We start from the raw sequence: 22,755 nt of genomic DNA on the forward strand, positions 1-22,755 counted from the left end.
TACTCATGACAGATCAGATTCAACAAAAGATCAAGTTCGAGCCACCTTAAACAGGAGGGCAGGGCCCAAACATAGAAGGGGACGAGGGCATTTCAACCACATGCAATCTCAGGATTTAATTAGGAAAGCTAATTAAAACCCAAGATAATCCACAATTACCTCAGATCTAGGAGCTGAAAAAGTTGGAAAGGTCTTAAAAATGATAAATATCTAGAATTTACAACTGGGAGAGAAAGAATACACCCATTAATTGGTTTTGTCTTTTCTTACTTCTTTAATGAGGCCACCATTCAGCCCACCCAGCCTGCAACAGCTCCCAGCAGAGCAATTCCATCAGTTTCATTTCCCCTCTCCTTAACTCTATTTCCCTGTCCTTCTGCAACCTATTCTTTGTCATGCACATTAACCAACATCACCCCCCCAATTATTTTTGACTTACCTACTCTGGGGTAATTTAAAGCAGCTAATTAACCTACCAGCACAAATTTGTGGCACGGGAGGAAACTGGAGCACCCAGCAGAAACCAATGTGATCATGTAGAGAACATGAATACCCCAGACAGATGGCAGCCAAGGCTAGGACTGAATTAATGTCCCTGGAACCGAGAGGCAGCAGCACTAATTGCTGCACCAGCATATCATCTGGGGTCTTTGGGTGTACATTTTGTAAAGGGAAATTCATCAACTAGGAATGTTTTGCACAGAATATGTTTGATTTCTAGAAGTAGACAAATCAAACATAGTCTGTGCAAAATATTCCTAGTTGATTCTGATGGATCTGTTTCTAGTGCAAACAAAAACATCTGGTTTGCATCAGAATCAGGTGTTATAGATCCAATTTGCTGAGATCACCCCATAATGCAACTTCTCTGATGATGTGAAGCTACATTCATTAAAGTGTTTGATATAAACACGTGAAGCAATAGGTACTGGGACAGTGGAGGTACTGGGACAGTGGAGGTGTTGTTTAGGAAGGTGGCAACTTTGATATTGCAGTATATCATTCTTCATCCAAAGTTGAAAGTTTAGAGGTTCAGACACTACTTCTCTAAAGAAAGCAGAGCAATGTGTTGTAAGACAGTGGAAAACACAAAAAGCATTCATCTCAAACTGGAGATGGCTTATAGAGTGAAGTCTTAGCAGATACAGGAGTTCCAACAACTGGAGCAATTCAAAATCCTAAAAATACGAACTTAAAACATAAATCTGCAAGTGTATACCATAGTACATTTCCAAGGTAGGCAAGAGATAACTTTTCAGAGTATTAGTGAAGCCCAGGGGACATTTCTTAAACTAGTACTTAACAAAAACAGGTGGTATGGAGCCTTTTTAAGAATACAAATATGTCTGAAATTAAATGAAAGCAAAAGTACCATTCTCAAACAAATCTTCATATTGCAATTCTCTTATTAAACGCCATGCAGCTTTTTTTATATATGACACAAAAACACTCTACGTTAACTTAATAGGTTAACCAAGGCCATTCGTTATATTACATAAAATACTGGCATGTTCTGAGCTTTTTTCTGTACATTACTGCAAGGGTACAATGGTTTTATTTTCGGATTCTTTTACACATAATCACTGAACCATAGATTCAATTAAAACTTAAAATACCAATGATGATAACATTCAGTTTTAACAACTGATCTACATAGTTTACCTTGGTTAACTCAATTGAGCAATTAATGGATTACCATGTGCACCGTTATGAGTTATTGTTTTGGTGTATGAAAAGTTAAAAGGAACTAACTGGAAACTAAATATAATTATGCTATTTATTTCACTGAGAGAAAAGACCTTTCCAAATCAGTTAATGCACTACTTGTTTTAGTCATCAAGATATCAAACACTATTATTTAAAAAAAATAATCACTGATCTCTGAGAACTGTTAGAAAAAAAATCAATTGGATCAATTTCAACTGGAATTGAAAATGAAGTTAAACCTAATAATTCTTAAAATGTGTATAATTTTTTCACTTTATTGCCAAGATCAGTTATTATTACTAATAAGAAGTTCTATTTATCATGGTTAAACTTAGCACTGTTTCAATTCGATACTGTATACCAGTTGCTTTTCAAAAAGAAATCAAACTGCAGTCAGCTGACACAGTACACTGATTAAATGTCAAATGAGCAACCTCACTCTAGGTAAAAATAACTCCAGTGTTTATGCCAACCCGAGGTTACACATCTCCATATTTGTCACAAATCAATGGTGTTCTTAGAGCTTATGGTAACAGATAAATGAATCAGAAGGCTTCACCACATTCTATAGCTGGTGAGTGTGTGACAATGGACACATTAGGTTAAGGGTCCCAGCACCACATCCCTCCTCATCTGATAGGAACTATGAGCTGAAAATTTAACATCTGTTTATTTTGGGGATAAAAAGGGACAATGTACTGAAGAAACATGTTTCACAACATGTTTGCTGCTCATGTATGCAATTCAATGCACGATTCTGCTGTTGGCTCTTATTGCTTTAGCTACTTCTCTGGTTTACAAATCCAAATTCTTGTTTTGCTTGTTCTTCTGCCATTCAGTCCATTTCCTGGATCTGTTTATATCTAGACATATGTTGGGTCATTTGTAGTTCCAATTATCTAACTTGTTAGGTGCAATGTCTGCAGATCTTAACTTCTGAAGCTCCCCTCTATCCAAATTTTTTCCATCAAATCCCTTTTAAAGCAATACTTTAGGCCATCCACTTGTTTCCCTAGCTTACACGACTTAAGGAGGACCCCGGAGGGCTAAGATAACCTCCAATTTGTAACAACTAAGTTTGCTCAACTTCATCTCCTACCTTCTTCATACTAACTCCTCATGTGAGCAGTTCAGATGTGTCTCAAAGACTGAGATCATTCATGCACCCATTTCTTTTTTTTTTCCGGCTCCAGACCATGCTCCAGTATCCCAACCACTATTTCCAATCCCCAGTCACATTAGTTTTGCTCCCATCCCTCCCCAACCTTTTAAAAAAAAAATCCCACTTCCTGCTCATAGGTATTCCTATTTAACTCTGGGCTACTCAATTATCCCTTAGCAACACACACAAAATGCTGGAGGAACTCAGTAGGTCAAGCAGCGTCTATGGAGGGAAATAAACAGTCGTTGTTTCGGGTCAAGACTTCATCAGGACTGGAAAGGAAGAGGGCAGAAGCCAGAATAAAAAGGTAGAGAGGGGGGAGGAGCACAAACTGGCAGGTGATAGGTGAGTCCAGGTGAGAGGGAGAAGGTAAGTGGGTGGGGGATGAAAGGGAGTGATGCAAGAAGCTGAGAGGTGATAGGTGGAAGAGGCAGAGGGCTGAAGAATGAATCTGGTAGGAATGGACAGTAGACCATGGGATAAAGGAAGGAGGTGGAAAATAGAAGGGAGGTAGTGGGCAGGTCATGAGGGCGGGGGAGGGGAAAGAGAAGGGGTGAGGGGGTCACAGGAATGAGGGAAAACAAAAGGGGTTGGAGGAGAGGGGAGGGGTTACCAGAAGTTAGAGAAATTGATGTTGATGCCGTCAGGTTGGAGACTACCAAGGCAGAATATGAGGTGTTGCTCCTCCAACCTGCATCTGGCCTCAACATGGCAGTAGAGGCGGCTGTGGATAGACATGTCAGTATGGGAATGGGAAGTGGAATTAAAGTGGCTGACCACTGGGAGATCCTGGTTGTTGCACTGGACGGAGTGAAGGAGCTCGATGAACCAGTTCCCCTCTACTGCCAAAAAGAAACCCTCAGCAACTTCTCTTTCAGCTCCTCCCACTTTCTCCAAACCAAAGGTGTAGCCACGGGTACTCTCATGGGCCCCAGCTATGCCTGCCTTTTCGTCGGCTACATGGAACAGTCCATGTTCCAAGCCTACATCGGTAACGCTAGCCAACTCTTTCTCTGCTACAATGATAACTGCATTGGTGCTGCTTCCTGCACCCATGCTGAGCTCGACAATTTCATCAACTTTGCCTCCAATTTCCACCCCACTCTCAAGTTAACTTGGTCTATCTCTGACACCTCTCTCCCCTTTCTCGATCTCTGTCTCTACCTCTGGAGACAGATTATCCACCAACATCTTTTACAAACCAACTGATTCCTACAGTTACCTTGACTACACTTCTTCCCACCCTGTCACTTGTAAGGATGCTATCCCCTTCTCTCAGTTCCTCTGCCTCCGCCTGTTCCCATGATGAGGCTTTCCATTTCAGGACATCAGAGATGTCCTTTCTTTTCAGTAAATGGGGGTTCCCTTCCACCACCATCAATGCAGCCCTCACCCGTATCTCCTCCATTTCCCTTAAGTCTGCCCTCACCACCCCACCCTGACATAACAGGGGCAGGGTTCCCTTTGTCCTCACCTACCACTCCCGCTTTGTGCATGGATCACTTTCTCTGTGATTCCCTTGTCCAATCATCCTTCTCCACCAATGACTTATCTCTGCAACCGTACAGAGTGTTACACCTGTCCCTACACCAGCATTCAGGGCCCCAGAAAGTCCCTCCAGGTGAGGTCCTGCTTCACCTGTGAATCTGAGGTTGTCACTTATTGCATCTGGTGTGGTCTCCTCGACATTGGTAAGACCCGACTCAGGTTGGGTGACCACTTTGTCGAGCACTTTCGCTCCATCTGCCACAACAGTCAGGATCTCCCAGTGGTCAGCCACTTTAATTCCACTTCCTATTCCCAATACTGACATGTCTATCCACAGCCTCCTCTACTGCCACGTTGAGGCCAGATGCAGGTTGGAGGAACAACACCTCATATTCCATCTTGGTAGTCTCCAACCTGACAGCATCAACATCGATTTCTCTGACTTCCTCGGTTTCTCCCTCTTTTTCCCCCCTTGTGTTTTCCCTCATTCCTGTGGTCCCCTCACCCCTTCTCTTTCCTCTCCCTCATGACCTGCTCACTACCTCCCTCCTATTCCCCACCTCCTTCACTTTATTTCATGGTCTACTGTCCACTCCTACCAGATTCCTTCTTCTTCAGCACTCTGCCTCTTCCACCTATCACCTCTCAGCTTCTTGCATCATTCTCTTTCATCCCCCCGTCCCCACCCACCTACCTTTCCCCTCTCACCTGGACTCACCTATCACCTGCCAGCTTGTGCTCCTCCCCCTCCCCTTTTATTCTGGCTTCTCCCTCTTCCTTTCTAGTCCCGACAAAGGGGCTCGACCTGAAATGCCAACTGTTCATTTTCCTCCATAGATGCTGCCTGACCTACTGAGTTCCTCCAGCATTTTGTGTGTGTTGCTCCAGATTCCAGCATCCACAGAATCTCGTGTCTCAATTATCCCCTGGGCATCCACACTAACGAAACACAGAAAAATATGAACTATATCACATGGAGCATCAACAAGACTACAATTTTACTTGCTCTGGCCTCCAATTTTGAAGGCTTTATCCAGACTTTTGATACTTCCATTCATTTTCTTCACATTATAGTTGGTGTTTGAAACTCTCTCCTCCAAAGCATTATTTTCTCTCCCGTTTTTAATTCAACTTGCCTATTAGTTCTGCATCCTCATGGACTGAATTTAATATTGGTATTATCTTAAATAACCTCCATGCTCACTTCTACAAATTCCAACAGTCTCACATCTTCTCCTGTGACCATTAGTCTTACAATTTTGTGCATCCTCACACAACTTTGTTCTGCCACTGACAATACTCACTGTTGTCCATCTTTACAAGTTACCTCGTCAGTCTCTGGTCTCCTAAAACTCCTAACAGTTATTAGCTTCCACTTCTCTCACTTTTCTGCTCTCTTTTTGAACATTTTCTACATTGAATTCACAACATTAATGAAAGCAATAAATACCTTTACACCAATGCTACTTTCAGCGTAGAGTGAGGTGATGTGGCAGATAATACCGTGGTCTCATAGTACTATCTACATGGGAAAGCAGAGGACTTAAATATAATTCTAATCATTAATCATTTTTTAATGCTAGCTCAGGATTTGGGAGTGGAGTATGCAAGTAGGAGACAGAAAAAAAGAATTGGCATTTAATCAAGTGGTAATGAAAACAGTCCATGACAAGGTAGTTGGTTCACTATGTTTCATTTCAGGTCAGGTTCAGTATAAAACTGGGGGATTACGTTATGTGCAAAGACAATGTGTACTTCTAAAAATCTGAATGTATAACTTGCTAAATTTATGTCCAGATTTCCCTTGTGTCACAATACAAGCTGTCCCTGGATTACGAAGGCCCGACTAATGGATACCCCTATATATGAACGAGCTCCCACAATATTATTAAATTGAAAAGTCTGGTTTCTACGAATGGGAGAACTAGTTTCCTCTCTCTCTCCCTCCACTTTTAGTAATTGTTCTTTCTTGAACATTTAACGAATGGCATCATAATACTGTGGCGGTATTGTTACCATATTGAGTTACATTACAGACAAAATTGACTTATGGATGTCTGTAAAAACAGAACTAGTTTGCCTGTAAGTGCCATACAGGCAAATAAAATCCATACAAAAATAGTGATGACAAACATAATTAGTTAACAGTTTTAAAATCTAAATCTCAATATTCAATTCAAATTTTTTTTCAAACACATACACCATATTTTAAAAAATTCTTAATTGTACTCCATTCATGACTAAGAGAAGACAGAATAAACAGTTCATCTTTTTGAGAAAAATTAATGATCGTTTTAAGAGTCTGACCTGGAAGTTAGCCACACTTCATTGTTGCTCTTTCAAGTAACTAAATCTGAAATACTGTACTCCTAAAAATTGGCAATGAATTCTCAAAAATAAAGCACAGCCCTTTTGGATTCAAGTGGCTTTCCTTCAATTTCCTTGTTGTAGCCTTTGTTACAGTAAAGGGATAGAGTGATAGATGGTTTTTTTCTGATTGGAGCTCTGTAACCTGTGGTGTTCCACAAGGATCAGTGCTGGCTACTCTGTTGTTTGGAATATATGTTAGTGATCTGGGTGAAAAATGTAGGTGGTCTGATTAGTAAACTTGCAGATGACACAAAAATTAGCAGAGTTGTGGATAGTGAGGAAGATTGTCAAAGGATGCAGCAAGGATATAGGTCAGTTGGAAATTTGACTGGAGAAAGGGAATCCAGACAAATGCGAGGTGATGCCTTTTGGGAGGTCAAATGCAAGAGGAAAGTACACAGTAAATGGCAGGACCCTTAGGAGTATTGATATACAATGGGATCTTGGGGTGCAAGTCCATAGCACAAGTGGGTAGGGTGGTAAAGGCGGCTATGGCATACTTGCCTTCATGCGTTGGGGAATTGAGTATGAAAGTTGGGAATTCATGCTGCAGCTGCATAAAACTTTGATTAGGCCACACTTGGAGTATTGTGTGCAGTTCTGGTCGCCACACTATAGGAAGGATGTGGTGGCTTTAATAGAGGGTGCAGAAGAAGTTCACCAGCATATGGCCTGGATTGGAAAGTATCAGCTAGGAGAGGCTGGACAAACTTGGATTTCTCTGGAGCGGCTGAGGGGCGGCGTGATAACAGTATATAAAAAAAACTATGAGAGACATAGATAGGATAGATACCCAGAGTCTTTTCCCCAGTGTGGAAATGTCAAATACTAGGGGCATAGGTTTAAGATGAGAGGGGAAAAATTAAAGGGGATTTGCAAAGGCAAGTTTTTTTGTTAAACACACAGGAAGTGGTAGGTGCCTGGAATATACTGCCAGGGGAAGTGGTAGAAGCAGATACGATAAAAACGTTTAAGTGACATTTAGATGGACACATGAACAGGCAGGGAACAGAGGGATAAAGAGCATGTGCATGCAGATAGGATTAGTTTAGACTGGCATCATGGTTGGTGCAAACACGGTGGGCTGAAGGGCCTGCTCACGTCCTGAACTGTTATAATGCAAAGCCGAGCAGTTATAGAAGGCTTGGGACAATTTGATGGACAGAAATCTTGATCTAATTTGAAGCTGAGTTGATCATAACTATGCTGTGCAGCACCAATAGAACTTTGACTCAGTGATAGAAGAGTTTAAATCGGCACTAAAATAGTAGTGGAATTTCAGATGTATCAAGTCTTCACCTGCTTGACACAAGTTCAAGACCACTATTTCTTAAAAATCTGATTTGCAGCAGGCCTGTTCAAACTATTCTTACAACATTGCTTTTTATAATGGGTCTTAGTTCCAATACAGCCTTCCCTCCCCCAACACAAATTTTAAGTTGCATTCCTGATGTATTTTTGAAGTCTGAAAATTGTAGCACGTGTATGCATTATTGCCCATTGCTTCACACAAATAAACAAACTGAAAGATTATGTAGTTTCACATTTTTCTGCTTCATTTTAGTAGAAAAATTTCAGAAACCTTTTAAATGGAGAGGCAAAAACAAGGGCATGATAAAAATTGAATAAACTTTTGAATCAACTGATTCAAAAAGATACGTTCACTGATGTTCAAAGCTGGTGTGTTTAGAACCTCAGTCATATGATCATTCCTTCAGACAACACAGGGGCTGCTGGACTTTTCTTATTAGAGTCATTTATACATTGATGCAAGAAGAATTTTCACTAGAAGTTACATATACATATAATAGAGGTGAAGATAAAACAACAAAAAAACATCTTAATAACTTTTGGGGCATGAAAAGCTACCCAGCCAACATTGACGTGTGAGGAATTCAAAATACTACTGAATTTCGTAACCACATTGTGTGTAATATTACACTGATTTGCCTTCGTCTTTCACCAGTTCTGCTTTGTCAGGTATTATTTACCCTCTTCAAATCAACAAGCTGCTTGAAATAGTCACAAATGTGCTGGGTCTTGCATGTGATGTTTCACATCACCACCCCCACCCCCTTGTCATTCTGCTGCCATTTCTCTAGCAATATCAACTCCATTTGTTAACCATTTGTATGTTCTGCATTTGATAGCCCAGTTATTTTTGAATATATATAATTGCATCTTTCCTTGCTCTGTTCCTTGTAAGCTATTTGCCTACACTTCCAACATTACCAATATTTTGGTCTGTATAGGTTTGGAAGTTCAGCTGAGGTCAAACAGATGTCATGCCTGTAAACAGTTTAGTTCGGCCTGAGACAATGTCCTGGGAGAGATATGAGAGTAAGCGGTGAGGGCCAGAGACAATGGTTTGAGTGTTCAACTGCAAAATAAAAACCGTGTTACATCAGGAATGGATCAGTTAAGCAGTCTAAAAATACAGATACAGCAGAGGAAAGGTGGACCCTTCCCTTCCCCTCCTCTTTCAGTCTATGGATACATCCAAAATATGAAACTGAAAAAATGTACGTGATAGAGCCAGACGTAGCTTGTTGGAATCTTGAGATGCTTAGGCTACAAATGAGATAGACAAGAGAGGAACAGAAAGGGCAATCCTACAGAGTTGCACAATGGACGAAACTCACTGGGGAAAAAATGATATAGCCAACAATGACTTGGGGTTAGACAGGTTGAAGAGGATCAATATACCACATAAAGAATTGTGTAACTTATGAAATTATTTAGGGACATTTTGGGAAGCGGCAGGATCATACGGGGAGACGAAAAAGAAGCAGGGTGATGAAAGTACTTGAAAAAAATATTAGCAAGCATAAAGTCCACAAGAAAGAACTTTGGTTGTCAGGTTAGGAGTAATTGAGATCAAGGAAGCAAGAGCTGGCTCAAAGAGACAATATGAGCCCAGAGAAGGCACAAGAAGGAAAATGGCAGAACCTAAAGAAAGATGCACATTTGAATGAATCTTGGCTTGATAAGCAAAGATGGACGTGAAACATCAAGGATAGCTGATCTGATGGCATCAATCACCTTTACAAATATTTAGTTTTGGGCATTTTCTGGCAGGGAGGACTGAAAGTGGAAGAATCTCTCAAATATCTAGGGCAGCTTTGTGAGTTTTGTATACAGTGAGAGTTATAAAGTGAGGGATAGTATCTGGTACAACAGATCACAACTCTCCATAATAACCAGATTAGCAGTTTTGATTTTTATTAATGTTTATAAATAACATTCCTCTACAAATGAAGTTGCACACCAGAAACCATTGTTTTAAGCCAGATCTTTAAATGCCAGCCACAACTTATCACACCCACTCCCCACAGCAAACTACCCCACAATATTGTGGATTACACATTTTAGACAGCATATCATAACTCATGTTGAAAATTTTCATCTGTACCACAATCTTGTTGCTTATATTAAAGCAATGCTCAACAAGTTGCCCTCTCTGTGCTGTGAACATGATGTTCTGGTGACATGATGAATAAACTTTAAATGGAATCTGAGAAGTTCCTGGAAAACAGCTGATATTATTACTGGAAAAAAGGTGGTGTTATATGGAGAAGAACCCATATATAGAAGAAATGCAGATAGGAATGCATAAACGAATTCAAATCTGAAATCTTTTCAGTTACACTCACAATTGTAACTCAAGAGCTGAAAAAGTCGCTCAGAACTGGATTGCCTCAGGAGAAAACCAGAATTGTAACTTTGAAAATCCATTTATGTAAGAGTTCAAAAGAAGTTTTATAAAGTAAAAGAACAAAGGAACTAAAAAAGTGCATGTTATCAATAATTCTGGTATGAATACATTAGAAATTAAATTATTACTGCCATTGTAACAATTCCAATATATAAGTACTTGACATTAATGAAAATAAAATTGTTAATGTAAATGGACAGTTAACCTAAAAATAATATTCGGCAGTGGGATCAGGTGAGGACTGAGGCATAATTCAATGGCATGATTAAATTTGTACTTGCTTTCAGATTATTAGAAAGCCTCAAGAGCAAAAATAACATTAAACAAATACATCCAATGTAACCATGCTCCAGTATTTACTGCTGCCATCAAGAGAGTAAGAAAGACTGGAAAGATGATGAAAATAGTTGCCCTCCCACCAAAAGTTTACTGTGGGTATTTTATAACTTTTTTGTTTATGTACTTAAGAGGACTGCCAATAATGGTGATCACTGCAAATTAGTGAAGTGCATTACACTATCTATTATTCCACAATTAAAGTTGGTCTCATTTCAGGGCTATAGTCTGATTGCAAAAATAACCTACTTACCAATTAATGAAAGATACCAGAACAAAAAAAAATTAACTAACATAACACAAAGATGACTTGTGAACTGAAATGTGAGCAAGTGAAATATACCAAGCTTCAGTCACTACTTAAAGTGCTGAACTTGGACCCGATTTTTGACAGTATCAAAGCAGTCAAATTCCTTCAAAGTTATGCAGCTGAAGTTCAATGCTCATCAATTTTAAAGGAGGTAAAAAGCAGAAATGGAACTAACATCAAATGTTTCAAACTGCAAGGTTTGAAAGAAAACTACACTCATGAGATTCACTACTACACCACAAGAGACATAAATGGAATTTAAGCCATTAAGCAGTATTGCAATTATGCATCAAAATTGTAATCTATTGCAGGCAACAATAAGGTGGACTAATCATTTTACTATTCTCAAAGACCAACATAATTATACAATGTTTAACCTTTTAAGGTGGTTGATTAAGAAGGTTGATTGTTCAAACCCCTCTCCAAAGCCAAAGCAGATAACTTAGATTGATACTTCAATGTGGTATGGATAGAGTGCTGCATTGTCAGAGGTATTGTCTTTTCGATGTGCAACTTAACCCAAGCCTTTCAGAAAACAAACAACCTGTAATGTGGACAAGATTTTTCTTCACGCTCAACAATTAAAACTAATGAATCATTTATTTCATTGCATTTTACGGGTTGGATTCTGCTGCATTAAATGTTATCGTATTCCTTATAAATGAGTGACAAAAAAGAAACTGTGCTACTACATCAATAAGAGTTCTTTTTAAAGCAAGTGACACTAATCAGTTCTTGTTGTACTTTATGCCCCTTCCGCAGAACACACTACCCTACAAAGTGGATTTCTAAACTGAACAGATATATTTAACCCTTTGTGGTGCAGAGGAACACCTGCCCATTCACATTGGTGACATTTGGTAGCAGAATGCAGCCAAAAAATAAAATTTTTTAGAAGTCAGTTATTCTTGTGATTTACTTCGGTCAAGCCAGAATGCCTTGTATAAAAAAAAAGCTTAAAAGGCCAGTACACATTTTAGAGAGTGAAGGAAAGATGGTGGGCTTGGACTAAGAAAGCAGGGTGCAAAGGAGAACAAGGTATGAAATAGAATCTTTGTATGTTAGAGCTATAGTGAAGGGCATGCATGAAGAAATGGAATGAGTATGTGCAGCATTTGAGAAGATGCCTAATGTAAGCACAACAAGAATATGAATAAGGCAAAATATTCTATGACCAAAGATTATCATAAATATTAAAAGAAAAAAGTACAAACAGTTCAGAGCATACAAGAGGAGAAATGAAGACACTTTTACAAAGGCAGAGCCAAAGACAACACAAATTTTACATCAGCTACATGTTTTAAAGAGTTGTTCTGCTTTCAGCCAGCCAACAGCAACATAAGTTTGCAACAATTCACTTCAACAGTGGGTCTCACTAACATCAGACAAGCACCTCAATAATCATTTAAAGTTTGGAGTTTGTTGTGAACTGCTAGTAAATGAAGCAAGCAATAAATAGAGCAGCTATTGGAATAAGCATCTTTCACACTTAATTATAGTTTAGGTTAAGAAAGCAACATCTTAATAATATTAAAATTGAAGTTACATGGTATTATAAAAGTTATTCTAGTTCAGAATTTATCAGGGATCTATTAGCAATATTAGAAGTTTACTCATGCAATATATTCTCCACCTATCATGTTTCCTCCAAACTTCATAGGTGTAATGCCAACACCGATGTGAAATCTACACCATAATTATAACCATTAGCTCAAATTTTGTTTTCACAATATAACAACAAATAACAATTGAATAGGTGGGAACTGAACTAAATGAATGACTAAGGATTTATGTAAACAAGAAACTGTTAAAGACTATGCTAGAATTGAACCAATTAAATCATTCAAACAACTTCTGGCTTTCTCTTACATTGCCTTAGTCGTAAGCACACCAAGGTAACCAATGCAGTAGAATGCACGTCAGATCAGATCTTTATTGATCACATGTACATCGAAACACACAGTGAAATGCACCTTTTGCACACAGTGTTCTGTGGGTAGCCCGCAAGTGTCGCCACTCTTCTGGCGCCAACATGCTCAATAACTTAAAAGGAAAAGCCTTCACGTTTGTATAATATTCCAATTCCTCTCAGATACATGCAATTAATGGCTAGCTGGAAGTTCTGTGGTGAAGTGCTAGCTCCAGTGCATGTCAGTGTGTTCTAGACATCTGTGTCTATGCATTGCAGCATGGAAATATGGAACATAGAGGTCAGATTCAGACTCATTGAACATATTGCTCTGCCCTGAACTCATCTCAGTCTGAGTTTCTATAAATTACTGAGCTGAAATGCCATATACACAACATGTCTGTCCTTCAGCTTTACACCAGATCTAGCACAGCCCTATTCTTCTGAATATGGTGGTTGACATTCACTGAAAAAGCCAAGACGTTTGTTTTTTTATCTCCAAGATTTAAAGTAATATGTAAATTATATAAAAGCATTAATAAGTTGAATGTGGCTTTTAATGAATTCAGATTTTTTTAAAAAATTAGATAATTTGTGATGGTTCGTAAATGTCTCTGACCATCAGAGACATTTTAAAAAAAAAGTGGAAAAGGACTTCTGATATAAGCTGTCAGAAAGCCATCAGGGCAGTCCACGGCAGGGCTACGAGTTCTATTGCCGCTCATGGCCTGCTCATGGCCTGCTCCACCTTGTGGAATGGCTGCAGCAGCAGGGCTGGGAAAATGTTGGCGCTGCACAGCTGGATAAAGCAAATACAACTGCAGGCATCCTGCAAGGCATTGGTCAGGCCCAGTGCAGCCCAGCACATTAGGTTTTTACAAAGACCTAACTGCTGTCAGGTTCCTGTGTCTCATTTACTTTAAGAATTACGATAGCTTGGCAACATTGGAGATGTTTAAAGAACTTCATCTGGCAGTCCTACAGGAATGGGGCTGATATTTAGAAGGGCAGGGTATTGAATGTGCGATTTGTTCTGTTGGAAATTCTTAAGGTGTAGCTGCAGTGGCAAAGATCCTGTTGAATGCCAGCATTGCAGAGATGGATGCTGTTAGGAGGGAGTGAGTGAGTGATCATGTAAAGTGGTGTGCTACTGGTAATAATGTCCAGAAGTACTTAGAAGTTACTGCTCTGAGGTAGGAACAATAAACCCAGGTCTGGTTAGGAATATACAGATCTGGAACTTCCCAGACTGTGGAAGCAGAGGTTGGTCAAGAATCTCTTCCAACCTATTCACAGACTCTTTCTTTACATACTTGGATCCCAGCCTTCAGGTATCTTAGGAAAAACAGTCAGTAGAGCCTGAAGAGAAAGTGCCTTGAAGGGAATCTTTAAACCTACCTACAAGTGCATCAATGACAGGTATGTTTCAAATTATATACTTTACTAGGATATAATGAAAGGCTGAGGAAAAAACTGATGGTTATTTCAATTAGGGTTTTGAGAGATTAGACTGCTTTTTCAGTTTATTAACTCTTATAAGTATGGTAACATTTAAATGGATAAAAAATTGTGGGAAATAAAACAATTTCTTTAAGTTGCTCACAGTTTGAGAATTAGAACAGGATATTCGCCTAGAAATTCAATGTTACCCATTTTTGATGTGCAGAGTGAGAACGGACTACATTTTGTCTCAACACCAAATTGGGTATCGTCTAAAAGAAAAAATTGTGAAGTTGGGACATCCTTGCTTTAAGAAAAAATGCTTGTTGTCATTTATTCCTGTTAGGAAATATTAAACGTAAATCTGTGCAATTAAGCAGGTAGCTGCCTCGTCATTTCTGTGTTAACTGATGGGAAACAAGTCATTACTACTTAAGAGTGACGACCATGTAGATGAGGGAAAAGTGTGGGGCACTGGGAGGAGACACGTGGAACAAGATGTGGCAGTTGTGAGTACACAGTGAAATGAAGATATCAATACACAGCTGCTTCTATCTGTGTTCAGCACAGCAGCACTGAGACTTTTAATACATTAAAATGACTGGCAGGGAATTTATAAAGTATAAAAATGATGGCCCAGCAGGGACTCTTTAAATCACACATGATTCACAACTTTCAGTACAAGATGCATCTTATCTGAAGTAAAATTAAAGATTATAAATCACGACTTTTTGATCCAATTTCAACTAGGAAGTAATTAATGGGTTCAACATTAATGATTTCATCTCTCACGAAATACCACAGGGAAATGCTACCTGAGTTAAGATGAACCGTGACAGGATGTGCCCTGTCCAATTTTCCAATTGGCATTACTTCAGTAGGAACTGGGCACAAATGGATTCAGTTTCATCAATTCAACCCAAATGTGGCATAATGAAAATAATATTAAAAAAATATTCAGCCTATAGTTAATGATCTGCTAAAGCCCATACTTTAGGTCAGTGGTATCACATTAAGCTTATTGTCTTGTGGAGCTTAACTTACCAGAACTCCAGTCTAAAAGGTTCACTGTAATATCACATCTATTTTGGCAGGAACTTGAAACTACACAGGATTAAGTCTTTTCCCTAGGAAGAAAGAACACAAAAATATACATAAGGAATTGAATTGGTCTCGTACCTTTTGTCAAATTTATAACTACTTCAACCTTTTGACTACATTCCTAAATAGTATCAAATTTTGAAATTGCAAAATGTACAAAACCGTAGTTTCACTGGTCTAAAATATTGAATCCATTCAATTAATGAGCAAAATAGAGGAAGTGGAGCCAAATGAAATGGGGGATCATTATGACGGAGCAGTTTCTGGTTTTAAACAGTGAATTTCCAAGTGTTTGCTAAAGTTGATAAAATAGTAATTCAGATGCTCAGACTCTATTGATTCATTAAATTACACATGTAAAATTTGACAGGAGAGCCACAGTTGCAACTGTTCACATGATCCCTAAACATAATCTTGCCTGCCTTTTTGGATCTGATCTTTGCACCTTCACCACCACAGTAATAAATAGAATATTGGAAAATATTAATTTTCTTTTCTTATAATAACTAGCATAAAAGAAATTTGTCTCAAGTTCCTAGCACTAAATAAATGCTGAGGTATCAGTTCAAGTTAATAGAACTGAATACCAGGAGGGCAGTAGAATTTAGCAGTTGTTACTCAAATGATGGAAGATGATCAACCCAAAATAACCATTTCTCCATAAACACTACTTGCCCTACTGAGAATTACTAACATTTTTTATTTTAGATTTCTAGCTTTGGCAGTTTTTGCTCTCAAAATAGGCAAAATATTTAGTATCAGTTGATAATAGGTTAAAGAATTACAATGAAAAACAGGCAATATGTGATAAATAATAAGCCACGCAAACAAAACAATACAAACAGCTCCTGACCAAATGATCAGGCAACAAACACATTATAAATGAATGGAACAGTACTTCTGGGCACTGACCCTCTTAATGAAATGACATCATCAGCTAACAGGAGCCCTTTAGGCATCTTTAAAAACTGCAACATCACAATCATTTTGATTAAGTGCATCATTTAGAGGAACACTGTTGTTTGGTGATCACGTACAATATGGTGACTTAATTGTACATTCCACCAAGCACTGGTAGGATTATAAAGATTAGACCCCAACTACCAGACTCTCTGCTAATGAAAAGGGAATCACATGAGCAATTGCTTAACCACCTTCAGCCATGAAACTCAATACCAAGAATGCACCTGTCTGTTTGACTCAAAATGGGTAATATTGTATCTACCAACAAGTGAGGTGTAACTGCCTAATTTCATTAGTGTTACAAGATCCCTCACCAATGCAATTTGGTCTTGAATCATTGGTCAAACTGAAATCAGGGAAATCACAATTTCCAACAACCAAAACAACTATTTTTGTGTTAACATATTTGTTAAGTTTCAGAATTATCACATTAAACATTTTAAATGATTCAGTTTCTGTTTGCTACATTATTGCTTTGCATTTAGTAACATTGCATTGGCTAATCCATTATTTTGACATGCAGTGGAAGAAAAAGTACTCCAAGCAAGAATTTTTATGCAGGTTTATAAACGTTGGAGAAACAGACCCACAGCAAAAGCAAAGTATCAAATATTCAGGGATTTTACTTTCCTCACCTACCCTCAACATATTTTTAAGAATGGCCAATTTCGCCAGAGGACCAAGGCCAGTTGTATTATCTCGAGTGCCACTCGAAGCAACAAATAAGCATCAAAATAGGTTTGGAAGAATGCCAAGGATTTCATGTTTCATTTAGTCACTGTATAACACTAAATCTTTGGGGGAGCATCTTGTTAAAGATCTCAAGGTGGTACCAACATAGCAAGGGATGGTGGGGAAGCATGTGTTATGGAATTTAACACCTTTCCCTTGCTGTTGAGCTCAAACTTCCTCAACGATCAAGATGGGATTTTCAATACCGAGATCCACAGGTTTGGATTTGTGACGTAAAAGACAACATATATTTCTGGATCATAGCACAGATATTACACTTCTGGCAGTCAGAACTATAGTTAGTAGCTTGCCTGTACCTTTGATTACTTCCAATATACACACACAAGCAAGTTCAGAGAAACAAAGGACTGCAGATGCTGGAATCTAGATGAAAAACACTATGATGCTGGAGGAACTCAGCAGGCCAGGCAGCATTGGTGGAGAAAAGCAGGTGGTCACCGTTTCGGGTCAGGACCCTTCTTCAGGACTGAAGGTAGGAAAAGGGGAAGCTCATAGGAGGGAAAAGCAGAGCAGTGATAGGTGGACAAAAGAGGTGAGGCGGAGTGGGCACAAGGTAGATGCAGGTAAGCGATGGCGATAGGCAGGAGCGGGGGAGGAGGGGCGAGCAGATCCACCGGTGGGGGTCAAAGGTGAGGAAAAAAAGGGGGCAGAGAAAAAAAAGATAGGAAAGAAAAGAGGCGAAGCAGCATGGTTGGGGGGAGGGGGGGGTTGTGGGGATTACTTAAAGTGGGAGAATTCAATGTTCACACCGTTAAGCTGCAAGGTTCCAAGATGGAAAATGAGGTGCTGTTCCTCCAGTCTGCGTTTGGAATTCTCCTGGCAGTGGAGGAGGCCGAGGACTGACATATCTGCGATGGAGTGGGACGGGGAGTTGACATGACTTGCAATGGGGAAATGCAGATCGCGGTTACGGACAGAGCACAGGTGTTCTGCAAAACAGTCACCTAGTCTGCGTGTGGTTTCGTCAATGTAGAGGAGGCCACACTTGGAGCACCGAATGCAGTAGATGATATTAAGGGAGAAAAATTTACCTGCACCTCCAAGCATTTACCTGCTTGGAGAAGTCCAAGCGCAAACTGGAGGAACAGCACCTAATTTGCCATCTTGGAACCTTGCAGCCTAATGGCATGAACATCGAATATTCCCACTTTAAGTAATCCCCCCAACCCATAACTTTTCTTCCTTTTCCTAGCCACCCTCTCTTTTTTCCTCACCTTTGACCAATCCTCCGGTGGATCCGCTCTCCCCTCCTCCCCACACCTGCCTATCACTATCTCTTACCTGCATCTACCTAGCACCACCTTGTGCCCACCTCGCCTCCCCTCTTTTGTTCACCTATCACTGCTCTGCTTTTCCCTCCTATATATTGGGCTTCCCCTTTTCCTATCTTCAGTCCTGAAGAAGGGTCCTGATCTGAAACATTGACCACCTGCTTTTGTCCACGGATGCTGCCTGGCCTGCTGAGTTCCTCCAGCATCGTTAGTGTTTTTCATCGAGCAACTTCAGGAGACCAGATGAGTCAGAGAAGATTTTAAAAGGACTTTTGAAAGGAACTGCAGAGGACTTATGCCAGAGTTATTATACCTTAGCTGTGTCTTTCCAGGACATATCGCTAAAACTGCTTGAGTTTTGTGGTTTTTGAAAAAATAGAAAACATGCGTCAGCCATTCAGCTCCTTTCCATCATTTAGCATAATCATGGCTGATAATCCACCTTAGTACCCTGTTCCCAACTTCTTCTTTTATTAAGAAATATAGCTACATCCTTCTTTAATAGAGTTAATGACTTGGCCTTCATTGCCTTCTGTGGCAGAGAATTCTATAGGCTTACCACCCTCTGGATGAAAGAATTTCTCCTGATCTCTGTTCTGTGGCATACCCCATATACTGAAGCTGTAACACCTGGTTCTGGACTCTCTAGCCACTGGGACCTCCTCCTTGTATCTACTTCGTCTAATCCCATCAGAATTTTTTTTTGGTTTCTATGAGCTCCTATTCTACAATACTCCACTGAATATAGGTGTAACTGACCAAATCTTTCCTCATACATCAATCTTGCAGTTCCAAGAATCAGTCTGGCAAAACTTCATAATGCTTTCTCCACAGGAAGGCCACCTTTCCTCAGGTAATGAGATCAAAACTGTGCACAAAACTCCAGATGGATTCTCATGAAGAACATATAAACTTCAGGTCATCCTTGTCCTTTACTCAAATCCTCTTGAAATAAATACCAATATTCCGTTTGCCTTCCTCACTGCTTGCTGCATTAGGAAGGCTTGCTTGTAACGAATGGAGTCTTGTAGCACGTTTCCTTTTCCCCAACCTATCACCATTCAGTTAATAATTTCTTTCTGCTTTTAGAACCAAAGTGAATAACCTCATACTCATCCATGTTAAGCTGCAACTGCCATGCACTGGCCCACTCACCCAACTTGTAAAGATCACACTGGAGTCTTTTTGCATCCTCTCACAGTTCACACTCTACACAGCTTTATGCCGTTCATAAACTTGGAAATGTCACATTTAGTTCCCTCATCCAAATCATTGATACATTTTGTGAGTAGGTGGGACCCAAGCATTGGTCCCTGCTTCCCAGGAAAAAGATCTGTTATTCCTAGAAACACAAGAGACCACAGATGTTGGAATCTGGAGCAGCACATGAAAAGCTGGAGGAACTCAGCAGGTCAGGCAGCACCTATGGAGGAAAATGGACAGTTGATGTTTCACGTCAAGACTCTTCATCTGGACTGCCGGTCCAGTCCAGGTGAAGGGTTTTGACCTGAAATGTCAACTGTCCATTTCCCTCCATAGATGTTGCCTGACCTGCTGAGTTCCTCCAGCACTGTGTGTTGCTGTTATTCCCACTCAGTTTCCTGTCTGTCTGTCAACCAATTCTCAAGCCACGCCAATATATTATCCTCAATCCCATACATTTTAATTTTGCACATTAACCTCATATTCTGGCTTTCTGAAGCCCAAATATACCACATCCACTGGTTCTCCTTTTTTCTATTCTACTAGTTACATTCTCAAAAACTCCAGTAGATTTGTCAAGCATGACTTCTCTTTCACAAATCCATGCTGTCTACGTCCAATCCAGTTTGCTACATAGACCACCAACACAACTGCACCAGATGTCAATTTGATCCACCATTGCTATTTTTATTGGCTTGACAAACTGCATTGATCTGGGGACTTAGTAAGAGTAAGCAAGCTACAAGGTTTTCTGTAGTTTTGCTGCCAACTAATTTTCTTGCCAATTCTAGTAAGAAAATGAAGAAATAACAATATAAAAGAACTTCAAGAATCACTACACTCATGTGAGCAATTAGTACTGTAATTTTGCTTTGCTTACGAGATTTATTGATCAGCCATCCATTTCCTAATGACTTTATTAGAGTTCTTTTGAAGGATTTGATGTGCGTCAAATTTGGATAATCCAGAAAAAAATAGGCTGGCTATATTCAATTGAATTACATATATTATTCTGTATATTCCAAAGATTTTTCTACTTGGGAAGAGGGGAAAATAAATTTTCCACACAACAGAAAAAAAAATCAAAGATCAATTTCCTATTCTGGGAAGACAAATCATTCATCAATTCTCTGCAACTCGCTGCTGATTTCACACTTGCTGCAAAAGGTAGGAAGCCACAGTGAAGGACCAAACCAATTTGAAGAGTTAAATCAATCGATCAGAAATAAGTGACTTCAAGGATGTAACTTGAAACAGGTAAGGAATTTTAGTTCAACCAAGGGGAGTGGGGAGAAAGGTGGAATAGTAGTACAAATGGTTGAAATCCAATAGCTTAAAGCAGTAATAAGGGAAAGTGGAGACGTCCTCCTCCTCCTGATCCCTTTAACAGGACCCACTGAGTGACCAACAATTCCCGTGACAACAATCTTCGTGCGTCGGCTTTTAAAGCAGAGAAGGATCATTAGAGGGATGCAAGTTAATGTTTGCGGGGTGCGGCTGCACAATAGACCGGAGAGGGGTGGCAGCGGCTGACAAACTTTTAAAAATATTTATCGGGGAGGGGGAAGCTGCCGGGAAGGCCGCGTATCCCACCACCTCCGCCCCGTGTGGCTGGGGCCGACCGAGGCAGACGTGCGGACGGGATGCGGCGCCACACACTGACCCCTAGCGCCCGGCCCTACGCCCCCGGCCCCACCACGCAAATCCCAGGCAGCTTCAATCCCTGCATGGCCCGGGGCCCAGCCTCCCACTCCCCCCCCCCCCCCCCCGGGTCAGTCGGCCCACCGTCCACCGAGACCGTTATCCCTCCGCCCGCTCCCTCGCCGGCGGGGCGCGTCAAACCGCCGGCTAACCGCGGCGCCACTCCCCTCCCTCCCCAATCAAAGGCCTGCGGGCTGACAGGCGGGCGCTGAATGCCGCCGCCGCCGGGCTGGGCCTGGCTCCCCCCCGGCCCCCGCTCACCCAGCGGCGGTGCTGCGGCTCCCGCTCCCCGTCGGCCTCGCTGCTTCCTCCGGCTCGTGTCCGTTTCGAACGCGCGGATCCGGGAATCGTGCGGCGCGGCGGGGGGAATCGTCTGGCGCCGCACGTCACAATGCACTGGACTCCTCCGCCAATGGCGCGGCGCGGCCAGGCTGCCTGACGACCCACCTACCCCGTGAACATTCCATCGGACGAGGCACGTGAGGGGCGGCAGCGCCTTGCTCCGCTGGGGGGGGGGGGGGACGTGTGTGGCTGGGGCAACTTCTCCACACCCCGGCACAAAGGGATGGCTACTGAATACCCTAACCCTCCACATCAGAGAGTCCAGCTGGAAATATTGCATCTGGAAATACTGCGTTGGTTTCTCAACCGGTATACGATATGCACGCCCCGAAGGAAGGCATTTAATGTTTTTCTTACATCGAATGCAATAAATTGCAAAGTATCACCATAACTATTTTTAGGAGGGAGGGAGTTTCAGAGGAAAAAGCAAATTGCTGTGGATTGCGCAAACCAACTTTCTAGGGAACGATGATTAAAGAGTGTTACTTTTTACGGAAAGACGGGGTTGTATGACGCCCAATCGGGTACAGGGAGGTTACTACCTCGAATTAGGATAATTTAAAAAAACTACAGTTGCTGGAAATCTAACTCAGCAGGTCAGGCCGCCTTTGTGGGAAGAGAAACAAAGCCAACGTTTCAAGTCAAAACATGAGGGTAATTTGTTTTACTTTCCAAACATTCTCACGGTAATTACTTATCCCACTACATTACAACCACAGTCAAGTCATTCCTCCAACATCAATGTTTTTTATTTTATATTTTCAGCATCTACAGTTTTTTTGCATTTCAGTATATTTCATTACCTTGCTATATCTATGACACCTCAGTTACTCAGTAGGAAAGAGTTCCACATTCTTACCGCGCTCCAGCTAATGTTTCTTAGCAATCATCTTATATTTATGACCCCTGGTTCTGTTTACATCAGTTTTTTAAATTATGCTACTGTCGTAACTACTGTTCAAATCTTTTCAAAATCATTTAATG

At 40.6% G+C, this 22,755-nt stretch overlaps 1 protein-coding gene across 2 annotated transcripts in view; it reads right to left on the minus strand.

Annotated features, from left to right (window-relative positions):
• Positions 1-21,888, minus strand: part of LOC127569848 (uncharacterized protein KIAA0232-like) — a 47,765-nt gene extending 25,877 nt beyond the window's left edge. For both annotated transcript variants that reach the window (XM_052014824.1, XM_052014823.1), the window contains exons 1-2: positions 21,691-21,888; positions 15,482-15,564 (exon numbers count right to left, since the gene is read on the minus strand). The gene's annotated coding sequence lies outside the window, so the exon portion shown is untranslated. The remainder of the gene's footprint in view (positions 1-15,481; positions 15,565-21,690) is intronic.
• Between the last annotated feature and the right edge of the window lie 867 nt (positions 21,889-22,755).

This window comes from Pristis pectinata, chromosome 4 (genome assembly GCF_009764475.1).
Source record: "Pristis pectinata isolate sPriPec2 chromosome 4, sPriPec2.1.pri, whole genome shotgun sequence".
NCBI lineage: Eukaryota > Metazoa > Chordata > Chondrichthyes > Rhinopristiformes > Pristidae > Pristis > Pristis pectinata.